At 38.0% G+C, this 23,731-nt stretch overlaps 1 protein-coding gene and 1 long non-coding RNA gene across 3 annotated transcripts in view; one reads left to right on the forward strand and one right to left on the reverse strand.

Annotated features, from left to right (window-relative positions):
* Positions 1-23,731, reverse strand: part of LOC137290359 (3',5'-cyclic-AMP phosphodiesterase 4C-like) — a 374,490-nt gene that overhangs the window by 182,708 nt on the left and 168,051 nt on the right. The gene's annotated exons all lie outside the window — the stretch shown is intronic.
* On the forward strand, positions 3,029-4,553 carry LOC137291599 (uncharacterized). Its single transcript, XR_010957271.1, has 2 exons — positions 3,029-3,210; positions 4,393-4,553. It is a non-coding gene; the product is annotated as an uncharacterized lncRNA (long non-coding RNA).

Genomic DNA, 23,731 nt, shown 5'->3' on the forward strand with positions numbered 1-23,731 from the left:
AGTATATCAGAAATACCAACACAGTATGTCCTTGTCTCACAGTATATCAGAAATACCAACACAGTACGTCCTTGTCTCACAGTATATCAGAAATACCAACACAGTACGTCCTTATCTCACAGTATATCAGAAATACCAACACAGTATGTCCTTATCTCACAGTATATCAGAAATACCAACACAGTATGTCCTTATCTCACAGTATATCAGAAATACCAACACAGTACGTCCTTATCTCACAGTATATCAGAAATACCAACACAGTACGTCCTTATCTCACAGTATATCAGAAATACCAACACAGTACGTCCTTGTCTCACAGTATATCAGAAATACCAACACAGTATGTCCTTATCTCACAGTATATCAGAAATACCAACACAGTACGTCCTTATCTCACAGTATATCAGAAATACCAACACAGTACGTCCTTATCTCACAGTATATCAGAAATACCAACACAGTACGTCCTTATCTCACAGTATATCAGAAATACCAACACAGTACGTCCTTATCTCACAGTATATCAGAAATACCAACACAGTATGTCTTCATCTAATAATGCCCTGAATAATAAATGAATGAAGCAAGAACAAATGTACTGTAACCCTTACATAGAGAGTGACACATATCATGGGCTCCACACGCTGTTATGAAGCAGAGAATCAACCAAGGCCAACACATGATGAGGCAATAATCTGACCCCCACCCCCACCCCCTCCCCCACCCCCACCCACTCTGTGTCCCCTCAAAAACACCTGGTTTTCTGCAACAACTGCAGATTCCATGTTGCCTGATTTACAGCTCCCCCACACCGGTACACATATCACCAAATTACAGGTAACTGGCGCCAATCCTTAGAGTAATATGCAATTGGCATGAAAGCCGTCCTAGACCCACTTTACACTAAGCCCCGTCTACACTGCCCCATTACACTTGATGCTCATTTTCCTCTTTCCTATAGTGGGTTTGAAATAGTTGGTTATCTGCCTCATTTGCTGACAAAATTGTTTCTTCTTAAACACCATCCATGGCAGATCTTTTGTTACAGACAATGTTCGTGTTGGGTGTTTAAGGACAGAATTTGGAGTGCTTTGGTACAGTACTCAAAGGCTTACAAAACTTCACTGACTCAGGGCTACACTGCACCATGGCATGAAACAACCATTAGTAATCATGAAAGCATGATATCTGCTGAAACATCATATTTAGATTTTTAGGCCACAGTGGTTTAATCATCAGATTTTCATAAAAATAGTGAATCAGGAGGCATTTTGTAAAAACAGAAAGTGTTCTGGGCATCTGTGGGCAAGAACTTTTGGTGAATGAGATTTGACCCAAAGAACCACTGTGTTATACACTTAGCACACAATGTCTGATAATTGTAACTGAACAGCATAACTGACCTTGTTTATCAATTTAAAGACTATGTCAAGGTAAATATAAACAGCAACACCTTGTCAAGGCATATTCAGACAGTAAGGTTCTGTCTAAGCATATTCAAATTCAAGGTCTTTTCAAGGAAATTTCAGATTCAAGGCTGTTTGACACTACTGGCTTGTGGGCCAGGTGGCCTCTAAACCAATCAAATGTTTGGTTAAAAAGCAATAATATGATGCAATCTTTTGCACATCAACATGCTTATTCATGCTGGGAAATATTCTCACTGACGATGCACGGTATGTGTCAGGATGAGAACGATTACGCGGCTTACATCATTTTAACCAGGATTTAATTCACCTCCTAACTGAGCCTGCCGGATGTGTTTTGAGGTCCCAAGTGCTGAATGTATTCATGTTTACTGATTTGGCAAACCCCTTGGCTTGGTAATGGCTTTATGAAAGATCTTAATCTAGTGAATCTACAGCTATGAAACAACCAGCTGATAATGGCTGCTGATAAGCTGACAACTTTGCACATAGAGTTATGGCCCCTTAAAGCCTTTCTGGTTCCACCACACTATATCAATATCACATGCTGCCCGAGCGAGGACCGTATGGAAACAACTCAAACGGACAGAGGCCTGTGACAGCTGTGATTGGATGAAATAGTGTAAGATGTGTATGTGTTTTAAAAGCACATCCACCCTGTTATTAAAACTGACCACAATTTTAAGTATTTAGTGCTGTCATTTTTATCACCATGGGTTATGCTTATGTGTGTACCTATATTTTGAAGTAGGTGACATTCGGTGCGGAGCTGGGGGTTGATGTGTTCCGCTTCCTGTGCTTGGCAAATGTGCCGGACAAGTTGGCCACAACTTGTGTTTTATTGTAGTTTAGAGGCCAGACTGTGCCCATGTGTACATGGAATGGCTGTTGATAGCCTGGATATTTTTTTAAAAAATATAAGGTTACTATAGAAGTCTATGGGAAAACATTTGGTGTTGTGTAACCTGTAGGGTTCGAGCACATTTCAGTAATTCATACTTTACATGCTTTCCTGTGTTTATTTCACCATGGAAACAAGTCAGTATGAATGTGGAGGCAAATTTAAAGGTAATGGGAGTAAAGATGGGGCTGTATTGAGTGGAATAGATTGTTCTAGTGTTGTGAATATGAACGTTGCTTCGTTTTGAGGCCAAACAGTGGTAATAGACCCCTATGGTGAGTTCTACCTTTGATTAATGGTTACCTGCTTCTAAATTTGTTGGAACTGATGAATTTGACAACAAAGTAAGCCAAAATCAACACTATTATAACAATGTGAGTGTCTGAGGTTATCCCCTGAGGGTCAAATTAAAGTTAAATGATAAGGAAAATCATGAAATATGTTCATTGCACAGCAGAACATGTCACAAACCCTTGTTTTAAATGTAAACATTGAAGCATATGGTCAGTTCTGTCTGTCTGACCCATTTTGCATGTGAATCAACTTAATTTTCTTTCCTTATTTTAAAAAAAATTCCCCCTTTTTAACACATATGACTTTCAAAATTATTTTTTGTTTTATCTGCAACTGTCTCATTGCTGTTTTGGATTTTATGATTTGACATTTAATATAATAGCAACATTATTTTCAGCTTGCAGAATGCCTGTTGATGAATGGGGAGGTGTGTATGCACACATACATCAGAAACAGAAGCCTTCACATACAATGTGGTATTTCGACAAGCCGGTCTGAAGTCTGTTGTTGACTGCGTCTAATCAAGCACACGCCCTTTTCTTCGATATGTCTTACCACCTTGTAGCAGTTGCAGTACTTGGATATGTAGGTACATACAGTACATTTAAGTACCCCAGTCCAGTTAAAACACCACAATGTCTGACTGGTAACTTCCCCCACTCGGTCGTCGTCATCCATTGGAAGTTTCTGACCATGATCTCTTAATGCCTCACTGTGCAGTATTTCTTTTTGCCAGACATGAATTAAGGGCTGTACATGAACCCAAGAAGTTGATTAGATGTAAATAATAACAATTGATCCTTGTAGAGTGGGTCTGACCAGAAATTTTATTGACATGAGAGTGTGTGATGTCTTTAAATTATCTCCCTTGTTTACCCATATACAATATGTCTTCTTGTCACCCAGTAACCCATAAATTATTGCAGAGAAACACTGGTTTTAGCTGATACTGTCAAATACTGTTAACTGTGAATAGAAATATTCAGTTTTGGGCAGGTTAACCAATAAATTTCCAAAATTATGAGGATATTTCCACTTTGTACCCTCTAAACTGGCTTATACATGAAACTGTCAAGTCTAACAACCTCAAAACAATTCACAGTAAATAATTTTGATTTCCTGGAAGTTTTTAAAAGTCTTAGCTTGATGAATCAATAGAGTCAAGCATAAGTTCCTATCATGCTGTGGTCAAAAAGTGATTTCATCTGTTTAAGGGGTCATTTGCCTTGATCGACGAACAGGCGGCAGGGTACTCTGATCAGTGTTCCAGACAGCTAGGCATTATGCATCTCCTCACTTAGTACTTTTTGACAAACTTCATCAACCAGCCTTACATATGTCAAGATTCTAAAGCTGCTTAATGTGAAATCTCCCCAATATCTGGCCTATAGTCCATGATTTTGGTCGTTCAAAATATATTCTGGTTTGATATGATCTAGGCAGCCCCAGTCATGTATGGAATCAACCCATGACCCCCTTCTTTTGTGAAATAGGAGTGAACTCCCATGGTATATACATGATTTGAAAACTTTCTCTATGAAAGCAGAAATGCATTTTTGCAAAGCTTTGATGAAGTAGACATGATGTAACTCTTACACCTCTATCAGTGCAGCAAATCTCTTTATTCTTTTGCCATAATAGATATGTTGGACAGAAAAAAATATTGAGGTTTCATGCAGTTTTATTTTTTTTCTGAGAAGTTTCATGTATGTACAGTACATAAATCACAGATTGGCCTTGTGCAGATGCAGACCATTTTTTCTACAGGTTCCACCACACTATATCAATATCACATGCTGCCCGAGCGAGGACCGTATGGAAACAACTCAAACGGACAGAGGCCTGTGACAGCTGTGATTGGATGAAATAGTGTAAGATGTGTATGTGTTTTAAAAGCACATCCACCCTGTTATTAAAACTGACCACAATTTTAAGTATTTAGTGCTGTCATTTTTATCACCATGGGTTATGCTTATGTGTGTACCTATATTTTGAAGTAGGTGACATTCGGTGCGGAGCTGGGGGTTGATGTGTTCCGCTTCCTGTGCTTGGCAAATGTGCCGGACAAGTTGGCCACAACTTGTGTTTTATTGTAGTTTAGAGGCCAGACTGTGCCCATGTGTACATGGAATGGCTGTTGATAGCCTGGATATTTTTTTAAAAAATATAAGGTTACTATAGAAGTCTATGGGAAAACATTTGGTGTTGTGTAACCTTCTGCATCACAAACTGAGCTGTCCTCAGTTATCAACAAAATCTCATTACTGGCTAGTGAACAGTTATCGCCATCTTTAGGCAGCATTTAAAAAATTACTCCTCTTTTCTCAAATTAATGAAACAGAAATAATTATGATACTTAATTAGCTATTCACTGATGTGTCTATCCTGTTCACTGCTAGTGATTAAGTGTTTATAAAATGCCAAGTAAGGGAATCATGGCAGTGAATAAATGCTTTCTCACAACTAACTGTAACAGTTATCACCATTCAGAATTTCTCCTATCATTCATGAACTGAAAAATCTATATCAAACAGTAACCTTGAATAACTGATGCGTGACTGCTTGAGTGTCTATTTTGCAATACATTGATGGGGAATAAAACAAATAATGACTTGTAAACTTGAACTTGCTATTATACAGGGGTCTGTTTCTTAAAACTCTCATAAGTCTAAGATCTTGTAACTTTCCTCGTAGCACTCGCCCTCCTATACTGTAGCATAGGAGTTACAAATGCTACGAGAAAAGTTACGAGATGCTAGGCTCATGAGAGTTTTGTGAAACAGAGTGCAGGTTGTGGGATATCCAACCTAAGTTTCCATTTTTTCATATGGTTCATCACTTTATGTTTAATTTTGTTCTTATGTTACTTACCATGAGGAATTTTCTTTTGCTGTCCTTTATTGTTGTGAAATACCATGGGGAAAAATACCAGAACTGTAACTGACCAGAAGTGAGCATGTGTGATACTGACATGTTGGCGATAACTGTTGCTTATGTAATCTGTGAGTGGATATATGCAGTTCTCCAATAATCATCAGTGGATTTAGTTTCCGAATCCCAACACTATCTTAGAATTCCCTTTCTGTGCACATCAACATCAACATCTTCATAAAAAATACTGTGCAGCAACAAAAACAAATTAAGCCAACATGCACTGTGTTTACATTACACACCTACACGAAAGCCATCTCTGATTGCATGATGTCACTACATCTAGTTTGTAGGCAAAGATGGAAACGGGCATTTCCTAGTCTGGTCTTAAAGCAGTAGGTCATCTAAAGCTGACAAAGCTTCTCTGTGTAATTATACTGTCAACAGTTACAATCATATATATAACTCACATGTTGAAGAATATCTCATACATCTATAGGTTTGTGTTTTCTAAAAAATCTATAACAGGTTTAATATCATAAAAAAAGCTTTTCTTTTAACATTTTTTGAGCAGCGTGTGTCATCAAATTTGAGCTGGCAGGAAGTGAGGTATGAACAATGAGAATGAAATAAGCTACGACTGTCAATTTGGGCACATGATTTGTTGCCTGTGCCAACTGACAATTATAAAAACTTGCATCCAGTATTTTTTGGGAGACGCACACCATGCCATCGGCAACCATTTAGATTTTTTTTTACATCTTTGATCGACATCCAACATTGCACATAAGCACCAATCTCTGCTCTGCTTTCTACAGTTGTCAAAAAAACAAAACTGAAAAAAAAATGTTAAAAAGGACATATAAACTCTTTAGAGGATCCTCATTACTTCTTATGGAAAAAGCAAAAAGGCTTCCTTCAGAAAAACATGACATGACACAATGGCAACAGTATGTTTTTGTGGGCATGGATGGTCTTGTAGGTTGTGACATCATTTTTTGTATGGCTTTTGCACTTTGACTATAAAAATATTGCCTTATGCTTCTATCCATTTATAGCATTCTGACTCATTTGTGCTCAGTTTTCTTAAATGACACATTTTGCTGTGCAGTTGCAACCTCTGATTTGCCTAAATCCCTTGATTCTAAGTTCAAATCATGGTTTGTCTGTACCATACCCTGCTCATGGGTTTTCATATGTTACATGTCTGTGACCTTGAAGTTTCCTCCGACATCAAGATGTCATGCCAAGATATAACTATAGTACTATCGGAACTGTTAAACTCTAACTCAATTAATCAGTAAATCATTGTCGGTCTGGGGTAGAACATGAATTCAGCAACCCATGCTTGCCATAAGGGTAACTATGCATGTTGTAAGAGGTGAACGCGATTGGGTGGTCAAGCTCGCTGACTTGGTTGACATTGGTTCCCAGCTGGACAGATCGATTTTCATGCTGTTGATCACTGGACTGCCTGATCAAGACTCGATTACTTACAGACTACCACCATGTAGCTGAAATATTGCTGAGTGTGGTGCAAAACTAAACTCACTCACTCACTCACAGCCCATGAATGTTTCCCATCCTCTCACTCACTCACTGTCCATAAACGTTCCTATACATGAATTGAAAGTACAACAGAAGGTCATGAGATCAGACTCCAGGTTCTCTTGAAATAAACGTAAGTCTGAGTTTTGACTTAAGTTAGAGTTTTACTCAAATTTGAACTGAAATCGATATTAAATTCAATTAAAGTTCAGTGGATAACTTAATTTATTTGGGCTTTTTTATAATGAAAATGCAGTTGAGCTAAAAAATTCAGCTGTTTCAAATTGTCAAACTCAGTTTGATATTTGAGTAAGAAATTAAGTTTGCTTTGAGAAATTAGTGCCTGTTCCTGCTGAAGCAAGCTGGGATGTGGCAGAGCACATCCTCCCCATCAGATGCCTGATGTGCCATCCTATCTGGTGATTCCTCAGTTTTCTGACTTGGATACAGCGTGTAACCCCCCTATTCCACAATCTAGATCCTGGATATATATCCACAGCTGACTAAACTAGAATCATGACTCAAATCAAAGATAGTTAATACTGAACTTCTGGCAGACAAATGGAACACGACATATTCCAAAACGTAGGCTTTATGATAAACTGTGTGAAAGCGTTTTGTTGCGGCAAGACTTCCTTGTCGATGGGCTTGTGATTCTAAGAAAACTATCAATCCAAATATTTACCATTTTCTACAGTTACATAAAATGTAAAACAAAATTCAAACCAGTATAAGAACTAATTCTTGAGTCATGTCAAAAACTTTAACCTTCCAATTCAGACAGCATTCAACATAAAGAAACTATCTGATGTACAACTAGTGTATTTACAGAATTATAAACACTTGCAATATATAATATCATGTTCATGTGAATTTTCAACATTACTCAATATTCCTTGAAGTCGGTGAAAATTAAATCATAACCACAATTTTTTCCACATAATATTCTGACACTAATGGCAGCTTGCCTGCTTCATCACCTGCACCATCCATCATCTGTCATGAAGAAGTCATTTTGTTTCCATAACTCTGACGCTTCAGTACAACTTCCATACATACTGGAGCCGGTCATATTGTAAGAATAAACTCCATCACTTCTGTGACATTGCTTTTCTTGCTGCCAGATAGATTTGTGATATTGAAGTTCATATTTTGTTTTTCAGAAAATCCAGTTTAATTGAAATCTTTCACATCTGAGATCGGGGCAATGCTTTTATTGGTAAACGCTTTCAAGAATTTACTGGCAGTACATTGCAAGGGAAATGAATAAATCAGATCAAAGATATAATTATAAAGAAAAAACATCACTGAGATACAATCTTGTGGTTGGCGCGGAGGCAAATGGCTCTGCATTATTCAGGAGCAAAGTGACAAATGCTTGCCCTTCTAAAAATCTTTGCCATTTGCTATATGAGATTCACATTGGTAACAGGTTCTTTGCGGCTATTTATTGTACATTCTAGCCTGATACAATGTTATGTTGCTGTCAATAATATGTTTTTGAAGCCATCCACAAGACTCTGACATGAATCATCTAAACAGTATCAGATCCCAGCCTGTCAGAGTTGAGGCAGCCTGATTACATTTCCTGCAGCAATTTGTCCAGTGAGTTTTTGTGTAGCCATGTAGAAAGCACTCTTTCAAGGACCACCCTCTTTAACTAATAATATTGGGGCGATCCAGGAACAGGATTGTTGGATGTACTTCAGCTACAGCAATTTGACTGTCTTTTCTTATCAACTCATCTGCAAAGAAACCCACCTACTTTGCAAGCTGCTTGAGGATGGTTCCCCAAGTGAAATTTACAGTGAAAAAAACAAGACATCAAATAGATAATGGAGTTTCATCCCAGATAATCCAGTGTACCTTACCTCCATTCTTTTATGATAAATATCAGGTGACCTTTTGCTACTATAACTACATTTTGGAAGATAAATCACCAGCTCAATTCATCTTATGATTTTTTTTGTTAGATCATGAACCAATCTCAATGCCTTGGGCATTGATGAACACTACAGATAGCAGTTTCAACTCTGGTATGTCTGGAAAGTTTTTATTTATCAGAAGTAGGATTTAGTTAAACTTTTGCTGCTTTTGTTTTCTTGACAATCATATCTAGAAATCCTGTACCATTTGAGATGATGCACGAAAGCCAGTTCAAGTATTAAGACATATGAATGGATGTCTATTTTCAGCATTTTGCTACTCCAGATCCAAAACAGGTGCTAAAGTCATCCAGGTGAGAGGTAGCTTAATGGCTCAAGCCTTAGCCCATCATACAGAGTTTGGGTTTGATTCCCAAATAACAACAACTCATGAAACAAATTCCCTCTTCAGGATTTTCCTAGAATTGATGCAAAACCTTTCTTCAGTGTTTGTCAGTTCAGAGATAAAGGATCTCTTCTTCATCCTCTCTTCCCCTCCTCCTTCACCTCAACTGGTCACCTGTCTTGTGAGGGATGAGATCCTTCACCCCACATCCATCTCCAACAACTTGATCAAGTGATAAGCTGTGTATATACCCTGTCAGAATATGCATTAACCCCCAACCAAAGAAACCAGGCAAGAATTAGTTTGGACTCCAAGCTATTCAATATCTCTTTGCCCTGTTTCACCATCAAGGTTCCCCTACTGTTCCTCGAAGACTTATTTTGGGATCAGCATACAGTCAGTTCCCATCATGAGCAGAAAAAGTCTTTTCGTTCTCATTTCCGCCAGAGTAGTTTTCAACCCTGTGCAGCAGACCTGTCAAACTGTATGTTTATGACGTGTTATTTAAAACCTTAATTTGCAATCCATGTGCCATTCAGATAGAAAAAAAACCCACTCTTTTTTCCTTATACTTGATGGTGACATTAGGTTACAATAAATCATGGTACTATTCTCATCTTCACCCAACTCATCATCACTACCAAAAACACCATCCTACATCATTTTATCATCCAAAAGTTTTGTTTTTTTCAGCATATATTTTTTTTCAAGAAATGCAGCAAAAACATATTTTGCCTAAATATGGTTTTACTGCTTCATCTATTTCTCAGACAGGAGGAGACTTTTCATGTTATTTTTGGACTACCCCCAGAATTTTTTTTCCTGATTTGTCAGGAGCAGTTCCTTGGACACCATGATGGCATCAGCTACTGTGACACCATCAAACCATCAAACTTGACATAAACAGCATCAACAACAGTGCTTGCACAACAGCAGCATTTCTGAAGGGTTTGTTACAGTTTTTACCCTACAGCTTTATGGATGTTCTATCAAATGGTTTCTGTTACAAGCAATGGACTTAATACATCCACAAGCGGGCGTACTGATGATGGGGACACAGCAACTGTTTAATTTAGAGACATTTAGAAGGAATCAAATCCAGCCCGCCACTGTCACAAGCACACACACTAACCATTGGACTATCTTCCTACTCTATCTATTATTCCCTCACACCAAAGGCCCTGGTTTGATTCCCCGCATAGGCACAATGTGTGAAGCCCTGTTTCAGTATTGTCCAGAGTGATATTGCTGGAATATTGCTAAAAGTGGTGTGCAACCATTTCTCTCCCACTCACTCACTCACACCATCATTCCGATTTGAGGCACTGAACCTAGTCTTCGACAGCACGAGCAGGTTCATCATTGTTCTAACCTGCTCAGAAGCATCACCTTTACACCATCACTGAAATAAGCAGCAGTCACAACTTCAAGTGGAAATACAACATTTTAGACAACAAATTTGGATGACAAAACATCATGAAAAAGACTCTTGTCTGCTACTTCATTCCCAGATTCAGAATTGACATCTTGACCACTGTCCAGAAAGCTGTAGACAAACTGAGTTTTCTGAAGAGCTGCAAATCACTGAAGCACCTCAGAGCAAGCTATTCTCTTAATGTAAGGCCAAAGTGAGGGCTTCTCTCCCCATCAATCTAAGATCCTGACAAAGTGGTCCTTCATATCACCACACTACCATAGAACGAGACCATCAAGAGAACTGTTACCCTTAGTTTTCTTTACACGTAGCCTCAGCCCAGACCACTAAATCTTGTCAAGTATGGCGAAGATATTTGCCTAACGATATGACAGTGTTCCAGTCTTTCTAACTAACTAGTACCCAATCACAGTGATTCCATTCAAACACTCATTGCCAACTTGAATTAAACATCAGAGTCAGGGTAAAGCCAGGATCTATACACACAGACCCACTGCTGACATATCACAGCCACCAAAACTGTAATCATTCAATTTGCGTTTGCCGCAACACTTGCCACTGAAATCTCCAAATTGGCAGAATCATCAATTATTTTTGCAATTGGATGACCGACAGTTGGTACGATGAAGTTCCGGGAGGTGCTTGCGGGGAACAGGAGACAAAACAGAATGCTACAATGCTGAAACTAAACCCTCACAAATGAGGGTTTGGCATGCAAACTTGACATACTTCTTCTTATTTCGCTATTCGTCAAGACTGGGAGATGCAGTTGGCAGCTATAGACGTACACATGCTCACTTCGCCCACTTTTACAAGTAGGTTTTGCTCCAGAAAGTATCTTGTTAACATTCTTGGGAGCTAATAAAGATTAATTGCATCCCACCCATGTTTTCATTCCCTGCTCTCCATGTCGATGCAGCTACAGATACATATCTGAATGTTCCTTCTGCCACACAAGCAGTTTGAAACAATTTTGTCTAAAACATAACAAATGTTATTTAATTTTATGGATAACATGTTAGTGTTGTGCTGTTTGTTTTTCAAATCAAAATAAACATGCACATCTTCAATATTTCACATACAGCAAACCATCCCATACATGAAAGTTTTATCAGTGAAATGATTTTAAAAAAAAATACTGACCTACTTAACGTATAGATTCCACTCAAGTGGAGTTCAAAAGGCTGGACTGACCGACTGAGTTTGGTTTTATGTCACTTTTAGCAATATTCCAGCAACATCATGGAAGGGAACAACAGAAATAAGCTTCACACTGTACCAATGTGGGGATTCGAGCCTGGGTCTTCAGCGTGATGAGCAAACACTTTGGTTTGAATTTTAAGTAGAAGTGAGATTTAATGTCCACAAAGTGACCTTAAAATGTGATCATTGTAAACTGAGGTAAAAATACAGACTCATATTTAAAGGTGACATTTCAAGTTCAAGGTCTTCATGGCTATAAGTTGACATGTTTGTTTGCTTCCCAGTGGTTGCCACAATCAGCAATATACTCTCTTTACTGCACTGGCCTGTAATAATAACGTAAAATGCAATTTCTATGGTATAATTTGTGTAGAAAGATTACAAAAATGTTCATATGAACTAGTGTCTGTAAATCCATCAAAAATACTATTTGTTAAATGCATATCCAAATTTGTTGACTGTAGAAAACTTGAAAGCACTCTTTAAAATGCACCTGTTTGTAGTGAAGCTTATAAAAATAAAAAATCTTGTGGAGACATAAATCTTGTAAATAATTAGTAACAGAACACCAGTTATTTTCAACCACTGGTACTTACCCCCCAAAATCTGATGTTCCACATTCCTCTGGTTCAAACGCTTTAAATATTATTTGCTCAGGATATCTCAGTCCATATCAGCCTTTGATTGACAAGGTCTGATATTGTTTCTGCTCAATATGAAAAGCTTGTTGTAACTACAGAAATATCAAGGTGATAATTTGTTTGGGAGCAATCAGAACATACCGGAATGTGCAATGAAGTCCTTGTAATTTTTGTCTGTGATGCAAAAAAGTCTGGAAATGGCACGTGAGCATCTGGCAACATGATGTTGTAACAGAACGGGAACTCAGCCATTAAATGACAGGGACATGCGAGCCGAGCATGAGTCAGTGGGATAAGTAACTGTAACAGTCGACAAAGATTATTCCGTGACCTGCCACACAATAACAGATGACCCAAACATATCCATTTCTATAGATTGTCCACTGATTGTCCAATAGATTTACGCCACACTCAGCAATATTCCAGCTATATGGTGACAGTCTGTAAATAATTGAGTCTGGACCAGACAATCCAGTAATCAACATCATGAACAACTGGGAACCGATGACATGTGTCAACCAAGTCAGCGAGTCTGACCACCCGATCCCGTTAGTCGCCTCTTACGACAAGCATAATCACCTTTTGTGGCAAGCAAGGATTGCTGAAGACCTATTCTACCCCGGATCTTCATAGATCATACACGGTTAGATGAACCCCGTGAGAATCCAGGGTGGGAATCATAATTTCCTAAAACCAAAATAATAAGTAAGGATTAAGTTAGATCTGGTGATCATTAGTAGGGATTGTGTTAGACCTGGCAAGTATAAGTAGGGACTAAAGTAGACTTGGTGATTATAAGTGGGGATTAAGTTTGATTTTGCAATTATAGGTGGGGATTAAGTTATAGCTGGCAATTATAAGTGGGGATTAAGTTAGACATTGTGACTGTAAGGTGGGATTAAGTTAGACTTAATGATTATAACTGGTGATTAAGTTAGGTCCGGTGGCCATAAGAGGGGATTAAGGGAAAACTTGGGTATCATAAGAGAAGACTCAAGAGAGAGTTGGGTAGACATTTTGCCTTAATACCATCAGTTTATGGCATCTATGGTCCAGGTTTGTTAACAACCAGCTACGTGGTGGAGGTAAAGCTTAACATGGAATCTTCAATCCAGTACATGACATACCAAAAGATGTTGAAATATGCTGCTTGTTTTTACCCTACCTCACATTTGTTGTCACGGGTATGTATACACTGTGTACAAGCAGTGTTTCCACGTCACACTGCTACCACTAGTAGTTGACACATGACACTAAGTGCAACAATCTTGAAATTGACATTGATCTCCTCCAACAGATAACACACACTTCAATGTACATACAGATTTACAGAGCAATATCTTACCTCAATGTCAGAATGCTGATACCGGATTGGTTCACGTGATCTTGATAACAAACCATGGATTCTCCCTCAGTCTCAGGGAAATATATTTCTGAGCAGGAAAATACATCTCGTGTACCAATCCAAAAAAGAAAGAGGCTGTACATAGATTTCTGAGTGGGAGCACAATCCTTTTCACTTATTACAAAACAAAAAAGCCACATGCTGCTTATAGTAAAAAAGTTACATGACTCAACACAAGTTAATCCCAGGTCAGCTGAACCACTGTCTGTTTCCTGTCATATTTTCAGTTCATTCTAATTCTTTGACAATGTCACACTGAAACTAGTCAAAAAAGCAAATTTGTTGCTACCTTCCTTTAGCATTACGAGGATCCAAGTTGAAAAACTACCTCAGGACTCATAATACTATGTACACCCTGAGCATCGCTGTTACAACATCTACTATTTGCATATAGCTTAATGCATTGAGAACGGCAAGGTTCCTGGTTGTCGTAATAAGGGGCCCTATATACTAATGTTTTATCTCTGTGCTCGATTCAGCTCTGCAGCAACTCCTAGCATATCTAGAATCAATTTACATATCTCTAAACTAAACACTTTTTACCATCTTTTATCTATGATTATCAGTCTGGGTTGCCAAAGGAACAAAGGTTAGAGATACGGCAGGTCTACCATCTCATCCGTCATGCACCACTATAGCATCAGGCTGAATATAGAGCTGAGCAGAGAAAATAAATAACAAGCTCGCGCTCTGAAATGTTTATTACCATTTTCCTTTGTGTAAACACAGCAAGGCGAACATGTTTTCCTTTTCGTCTTTTTTCTAAACAGTCCATTAATCTTATCACGATTAAAAATCAAATAAAAGCAGATAAAATCAGTTGTAAGTAAATGTAACTCACAAATTCCAAATCCAGTTTGTAACATTTGCAATAAAGGTGTGATTTTTTTTATGATAATAATAACGATGACAGAATAAACAAGATTGCTGTAAACACAATTGGAAATAAAAATCATTGAAACATCCATCCACTCCTGAGATTTCATCTTATGGTTGCAAGAACAAATAAGTACTGGAAAGATATTTATTCAGATTTATGGGGTTTAATCTGACAAAGACAGATTTAATCAACGTAATTATACCTTTTTTCGTTTGTTTACTTTCAAGTGCACATGTCCAAAGCTAAGTAAAAATCAATTATTCCCTCTTGGTTGACAAGACAATACTGTACAAGGAGACTGGTTCCAGGTTGTCTTTGCACTGCAACTGCTTTAAATATGAAGCTATCCTACTTTCTGTCCATAAATTGAAAACAACAGGGGATTTGTGAGCCAGCTGAATTTGACACCACTACTCGCAATACTCTAGTATTATCATGGACGACACCAGAAATAGACTTCACACACTGTACCCATACAGAGAATCAAACCCACATCTTCAGCATGTCAAGCGATTGCTTTAGCCACAAAGCTATCCCATGCCAGAAAAGGAGATTAACTAGGGAGCAAATTAAGTGATACGAAAACAAAGGTTGTGTAAAAGATGCAGAGTGCAATGGAAGAACATATACAGTGTGTTCATATCTTGTATCTCCAGATTCCACTAAACTTATACTAATCCCTTGTGAAGTCACAACCCCAGGAAATGCTGGGAGATGTGATTAGACGGATTTGATTCTTAAGCTTGTTGACTTGCTCACTGAATATCATTGTATCCCAACTGCGTGGATTTATACTCAGGATGTCGATCATTGGATTGTCTGGTTCAGACTCAAAGTTATATACAGACAACTGATAGATGCAATATTGCAGTAAGATTGAAACAGCAAAACACTTAAACATCTTCAAGTTTAATTCTTTCAATGGCAGTTAATTTCTTTTGGGTAGCATAGACATAAATCACTGGTCTGTCTGGTCCAGAATAAATTATTTATTGGCAGCTATGGTATATTGGAATATTGCTGGATTGTCATTGAACACATAAAATAGAAAAGAAATACCTAATTTTGTTTTCAGATAAGATTAATTTCAAAAGCTATTAGTCGCCAAAAAATGAGACTCAATCCACTAAATATACCATAATCTTCATCTGTCAAAACATCCACAAATAAGTGTCATTCAAAAATCTGAACAGTACAATGTTTAGTCCAAAACAGAACTGGGATTTGTCCTTGTCTGTCAGTCCCTCGAGTATGGATGTTTATGGCAAGTAATTTATAGCCATGAAGATGGACAGTATTTCATGTCTCTCATGAGGGAATAACTGACCACACAGTATTGATCTTTGAGCTCTTGTTTCTTTTTTCTTCATTATCAGAGAAGTGTTTTGTTCCTGGAGCCAACATAGCGCTGAGTGATTGACTTGACTTCAATTGGCACAAAAGATTCAGACCTCACCTTGTTCCTCGGAATAAACTAGTCTGAGCTGTTTCCATGTCACAACATGCAGAATATTATTTTTTTTTTATGTGGACAAAATACTGTTGTACCTTCCTGTCCTAATCTGTATATTTATATACATTATACATAAAAACATATATTATCTTTGATTCTTACTCCGTGACCCTGATGTACCAAAGATGAACCAAGGATTCCTGTCAGTATGGACAAATGTACCAGCAACAGGTCAACTAGTAACAGCTTGTGTATTGTGGGAGTAGGTTTAATTTAAACGTTTTCAGCAAATAGCTAACAGTGACAGTATACATAGGAATTGAGTTAGTATTCCATTTCTTATTACAACAGATGACCAATGGCGACAGGTGGCGACAGGCGACAGGTGGCAAGGGGCACTCAGTTGATGCATGACATTCTATTTCAGTTGTATAGTTCCATAATCATAGTGCCAATCACTGAAGATTCTGGATCAGTCACACAACTGATTGAAAGATTGCCAAGAATACACCAGGAATATTGCTAAGGCCTTTGAAAAAAATATATCATCAATGGTAGTGAGTCAGCAATTTTGAGGGATTATTGGGGAAAAAAAAAAATAATGTCATTCCGGCCTTGACAGTTTACTGTTTTGGTGAAATCCTTTAGCTACAGAGCTGACATAGCAAGATGTTGACAGCTTAGATGGCTGGGAACCCCGCTCACACTCACTTTGATGCAAGCTTGATTGATCCCACAAAACTTAGGACACAATAAAAAGAATTGTGATGTGCAGCCCAAATAGGAGAGAAATTGTTGTAGTTTCTAATGAAAAGACCACAATGTGACATGAGAATACAAGATTAAAGGTGATATGTATTATGAAGATAACGATATCTGAAATATTTAGAACTTTCCATCAGTTTGCTGTTTTAATGATAAACCTTGTAAGCAAGTGTAGGGGAGGATGAATGTGAACATGTGAAAATGATGATGATGGAATTTTGATGCTTTCATCCTGGCATAATTGTTTCTTTGTGAGTATAATGGTAACAACTGTTTCTCCACCACATAGTAAAAGGCATCAGCAACTAAGACTCAGAATTCAATCAGTCGCTGCAGGGGATTTGCTTTCAATCCATCCAGCACTCTTTCCTCATTCCACAACTCTCAACATATCCTCTGGAACAACACCAGATCGGTGCAATTTAGTTACCTAGCACAGTTTCATTTTCTTTGAAAGGAAATTGCACTGAACAACCATTTTCACTGAAGCCCGGCAGAAGATTTTCTAAGTTATCGCAGGTTCTGCTTCCACCGATAACCCTATAAAACGAAATCTTGTTCCAAATTCTTGCAGAGACATGGTGGACTAAATGGTGCTGCCTATATGGTGGATACCCTCCATTTCACCCTGATACCTGCCAGAGAATTGTGTACTCATGTCAATTCCTTCATTTAAACTCCTAATTTCTCTGCACTGTTCTCATTTAGCATGTCTGACCCCATACCATGATCAACCTCCATTCCTGTTTTCATCCAGCAGAGAACAGTAAAAATGGATATTGCCAATGGCAAATTGTGCCTGAAAATATAGCCCCTAAAGTGAGGGATAATTGCCTCTCAACTGATATTCTATCATATAATACATTAGTCAGCCATTAGACTCCCACTGCCTGCTCAGCCTAGTAATGATGGGTCAAACACCATCAGCAGACGACCAAAAGCAGACGTCAAGGAGCAGACACTACTTGGTACTAATTTGAACCAATCTCGAAATAACCCAAACCTCTTCACCTGCTGTTTATTAAACATGCTATGAAATCATTTTGAGAGAGCCTGTCCATGAATGTCTAGATTTGGTTCCCTGGTATGTGATTTTTGCATAAGAAGACGTCAGCAAAGAAACTAATCAATACCCATGCAATATATGTTGTGGACGTGTTGGTCCGGAGCAGACGGGCAAGAACTGCTGTAATTGATTCTGAGAGAAAGGAAGGAAGCTATATGAAAGGCCTTTCTGCTCTTGAAAGCTTACATTTACTGCATTTGGTCATGTCTAGGAAGGAATCTGTTTCCTCTACAATACTGAAGGAATTCCTCAGAACTTTTGGCCCATGTTTTTACCTGCCAAATGGAGTTTGGGTATCTATTGCATGGTTGAATTTCACCTGTAAAACAAAATGAAACACATGACATGCAGCAACTGAAATGTTTTCTAGTACACCGATTATATCTTCTCAGTCACCATGTTCCTGTGTCTGGGATGTGCAACAGAAGCACATGTGAAGGCCAGACTGGATGTCCATCAGAAGCATCCTGTTACAATTATGGCCCAAAATTTGGTTTGTCTCTCATCCTCAGCCCTGTTGCCATGAACAGTTTGATGATCCTTGTCTGTGAATGTATCAAATCCCAAGTTGAAGGTCATAGCAAGGTCATGGGATTCTGAATTGTTCTGGGATGACGTCATAAGATCCAGGCGCCCTCAGCTTTGATCTGTTCTGCAGGAAGTATGGAATACAAAGACATGATGGATGTATTGACCAGACATTGGAGCCTTTAACCCTAATTGCCCTATAATCCTATTTCTAGATGCTTGACTGTGTGCAGCATTTTGCTTCGTCTTCATGAAAGCTATCGTGACAGTGACACGTGATAATTATGACAGATAAGTCTCTTCTTTTGAATCCATTTCTTGCAAGTCTTGTATGATCTTGACAATGGTTCATTTTGATTGAAGATCAAGTTTGAAACAGACAATAGCCCACCAGTGATAATCCTGAGCCCCTTAAATTTAATTACTTTTTTATTGATTCAAGTGCTACATGTATTGATCTCTAGTAATAAGAAAACACTAAAGGTAAGGTTAAATTGTCAAGGATCTAAGGGTTTGATATTTCTGGAAAGCCCAGACAGGCGGTGGGAAATATAAAAACTATAATCAACTGAGTCATAAAGTTATTGATCTTCACACAAACTGTATTTTTTCATAAATGAAGGATTCCATACTTAATGGCAAAAAAGGGCATGATGACATTATTCAAGTCATCTTTGAAGCTGATTTATAGGCTGATTAAAAAGCAGTGAGTGAGCTAAGTTTAACTATACTTTGAACAGTTTTTCCAGGATATTAAGGCATGTTAGCTTAATGTTGAAGGTTGAATACTGTTTTCGATGTTAGAGACAATCGTGGAGTTGGATATATATAAAATAACACTCGTAAAGTTGTGACTGCGGGAACTGGGATTCAAATTTGGGAAATGGAAACCAAATCCTCTATCGATTATCTCAATTATCGGAGGATCTGTTGTGAAAGATTATCAATTAGAATTGAAATACATGTATATGCATTTTTAACGTAATCACCAATTTAAAGGGTTTCCCCCAGTTTTGCTCTAGTTAATACTTTTATAACTAATACTGTTATTCATTGAAGGAAGATACTGGAATTGTAATTAAACAATATAAGTGGTTAAAAGTTTACAATGCCCATTACTTTACATGGTTGTTTAGTGCATGTTTGTGAATATTCGTCAAATTAAATAGTTAGTGTGTTATGCTAAAATGACAAAATTCTAATTAGTAAAAAATACTTTTTTTACAATAAATAATTACTTTAAATAATTTTTTTATTATTTTTAATTGGAACACAACTGGTAGTCACTATCAATTGTCATTGATCCATGATGTCTTCTATCCATCAGTGGGCTCCTGCACCCAAGATGATAACACAACACAGGTTGTGTCGACACTGCCAACACTACTGTATGATTGCTGATATTCTGTCTCTGTGAAGTTGGATCCTGCCTGCATATCGTAGACGCCTGAACCAGATAGCTCTCTGACTTATATCTGATAACTGGTGAATATCTCCACCAGCTGGGACTGTTTCAACATGCATGAATCAATGCTGTAAGAAGAGGAGGTTGCAAATGTTTCGGTGTATGACGTCCACATGTTGCAGAACCTGAACAAGGCAATGAGTGCATGCACAGTTGGAGAATACCTCTCATACAGAATCCAAACAAATGTCAAAACAATCTCACTTCTAAAACACATCCGTAATTGTACAAAGACTCTCTGTTGTATGAAGCAAAAAGTTTCAGAATTCTCCAAAAATACCTTGATTCATATTTACGCTAAAATTAAGGTATTTTACATACTATCTAAAAGGTTTTTGTCTTTTTGATAACACTTAATGCCCAACAAACATTCCTTCAGTCATTAAATAGGTTGCTAGAATGAACTCAAAATCCATTTTCAGCTCCCTGAGGATAATACAACTGAAGTTGCCTCTTGGCCTTTAGGAGAATTTGCATTACTTTCTGTGCCTGTGAACAGAGGAAAATTCCAAATAAAGTAAATTGTCTCAGTTGATGCTGCACATTGCACAATTGGTATTCGAGTGTTTCACAGGGTTTGGGTTGGGAGATCGCATGTGGGTTTGGGTGCGGGTGCAGGTGGGTGTGGGTGCGGGCGTGGGGAACAAGTAAAAAAAGGGTCACATGATAAAAGTACCTCAGAACAGAAAAGTCAAAAGGCCCACAAAACCTTGGTCAAAAGAGTTCCACATAAAAAATCATAATAACATATTTTATTTAAAAATGTATTATAATAAAACTGGGTGTAGATGTGTATACAAGATACAGGTTTTCCTTTCTTGCAACATCAGGTATCATTCACTTGAAATTCACTAATCTGACTTGTCAAATGAAAACGTGCACAAAAGCCTTAAGCCTACAAAGACTAGCGATTTAAATGTCCAAACAGATACATAAAACTACCGACACACCGACAGTTGTGCGTGTTATGATCACAAAATCCAAAATGCATCTTATTTTCCAAAACACCATTTTGCAAAACTGAAACAAATGAAAATCAAACAGATATCAGTAAGTGTGAGCAAAAATCCAAATTTCTACAGGCAGCAAAGAATAAATGCTTGAAAGTTTTGACTGAAGTCCAGCTTCTCCGAGTTATAAATACAATTTGTATGGAAAATAATTTAGTATACATACATAAAAATCTCTCCAAGACAACTCCTGGAGTTGTTCCAATAGCTTAAAGGTCTTTATCAGTCTGGCATAGCAATATGAGCCTGTGTAACACACACCAGTATGATGTGCCTATCTCAAAAACGTGTAAAAGTCTCAAGAATTTATACAGCATTCAATGACCTTGAGACACTTGAAAACCAAGGTTACGAACAGAAGACTTCAAGAACAAATGAATTTCACCCAATTCTTCCCGCCTTTTGCTTGCATAACAGCAATAATGCCAACCTTTATATAAGCCAGTTTGTGACATCGCGCATAACCAAGCCCAAAATACATAATTCATAGAAACCAAGAGCATTCTCAATATAATGGCAAAGTGAAGACTGTTTTGCTTAACACATATCTAACACAGCATTGCCCAAACACATCAGATTTATAACTTGATCATTGGTTTTAATTAATTCCTTATACCATGTACTACAGAGACAAAGAATTACTTTTCCAAACCATGACTCTTCTTTCAGCCAGGACAAAAAACCTGCACAAATACAAACTTCACAAAACTGCCAATAGTATTTTGTACCTTTTGAATTATGAGATTTTAAAATATAATGACTCTGTCAAAATGGCTGGCTCATATGTAGTATGCATTTGCAAGTGTGTGTCTAGGGGTGTGTCTCGGGGTGGGGAAGTGCTGGGTGGGAGATGGGAGGTATGTGTTGGGGAAGGGAGAGGGGTAGGTTTGAGGGGTAGGGTCATGGGTGAGTACTGGATGGGGAATCTGGTAGGTTTTGTTGGGGTATGCGTGTAGGGGTGCGGGGTGGGTGCATGTTGTGTGAGTGTTGAGTGAGTGTTGTGTGAGTGTTGTGTGAGTGTTGTGTGAGTGTTGAGTGAGTGTTGTGTGAGTGTTGAGTGAGTGTTGAGTGAGTGTTGTGTGAGTGTTGTGTGAGTGTTGAGTGAGTGTTGTGTGAGTGTTGAGTGAGTGTTGTGTGAGTGTTGTGTGAGTGTTGTGTGAGTGTTGAGTGAGTGTTGAGTGAGTGTTGATAGACAAGATAGATATAATGATGGAACAAAATGAAGGCATTTTATGGATCACCATGGCAAAATGGAGAAAATAATTTCTAATGTAAGAAGTAAGGCAATATGATTGAAAAAATTCATACACTCCAGCAATCTGAGCATTAAAAAATTACCATTTATGAGAGGTAACTCAATACTGATCAAATATGTCTCAAGGCCATTGTACAGCAGGCTGGAAGAATCATACAATATTCATCACCAGGCTTTTTCATATAAGTCAGTCAGCACAGAAGTACATCACATGACAAATGTAGGATGTTCGAGGTGAGAATCAATGGTCCACTGTGAATTGCAAGCTCAGAAATGTCACCAGCAAATTTGACCCAAAGACTAAAATGTTCATAACATCATGTAAGAGTTCATACTGACTTATAAGCACTGCAGGATTGGAGATCAGAGAGCTTGTGGTACAGAGGCAGATCAACAGAAAGGTCTAGCTGGTTTGCAGATTGCTTTTCTCTAAACCTAGAATTGTTGGTCAAAGACATTTTGACAAGTACAGTTCATCAACTTGTGTTCAACCCTGGTGCAGATGATGTTCCTCCATACACATCTGTGACAGTCCATCTTACAATATACTACAGTGCCCATAATGCCAGTTAGAGTAACGATAATTAAAATAACAATTTGATCATCAAAAAGTAGTCATATCAAAAAGATGCCCTGGTTATTTGACATGTTAGCGTTAGGTGACAAGAGTTATGGATACAAATTTACAACGAGTGTATGAAGACACAGCTAAGACAAAAACAGCAAAGACACTGTTCCATACAGTGATCACAGTGTTCAAACTGTCATAAGTGTGTGTTACATTATGGTGAGCAAGTGAATTTAATGTTTATTATTTTATTGTTTTTATTAGCAATATTCCAGCTATATCATGGTGGGGGACAACAGAAATGGACTTATCACAATGTACCCATGAGTGGAACTGAAGTAAGGTCTTCAGTGTGACGAGCCAAGTCTTCAGCACTTGGCTGCTCTACTGCCCCTGTTACAACATGGTAGCAATGAATATCTTAGTGCCAAGTCTGTCCCAAATCTCTGTTCAAACAGAGTTACAACACTGGAGTTCAGACCATCCCAGCAGTAAGACTGTCGACAGTCTTTTTTCAAGATTTGGATTTTCTTAATCCCAGAATTAAGACAGTCACAGGTCTCTATTCATGCAATGTCATTAAGACAGTCTAAGGGCTAAGACATTTGTAAGTCCATATTAAAGAATCTGAATGATGATTGCTTGAATTCTATGATTACTTTCTAAAACAGGCCCGAGGAAAAGAAATTCAGAACATCAGATGAATGCCTGTGCAAAGCTACTGCAACAAAAACACATCATC

This window comes from Haliotis asinina, chromosome 7, assembly GCF_037392515.1.
Source record: "Haliotis asinina isolate JCU_RB_2024 chromosome 7, JCU_Hal_asi_v2, whole genome shotgun sequence".
NCBI lineage: Eukaryota > Metazoa > Mollusca > Gastropoda > Lepetellida > Haliotidae > Haliotis > Haliotis asinina.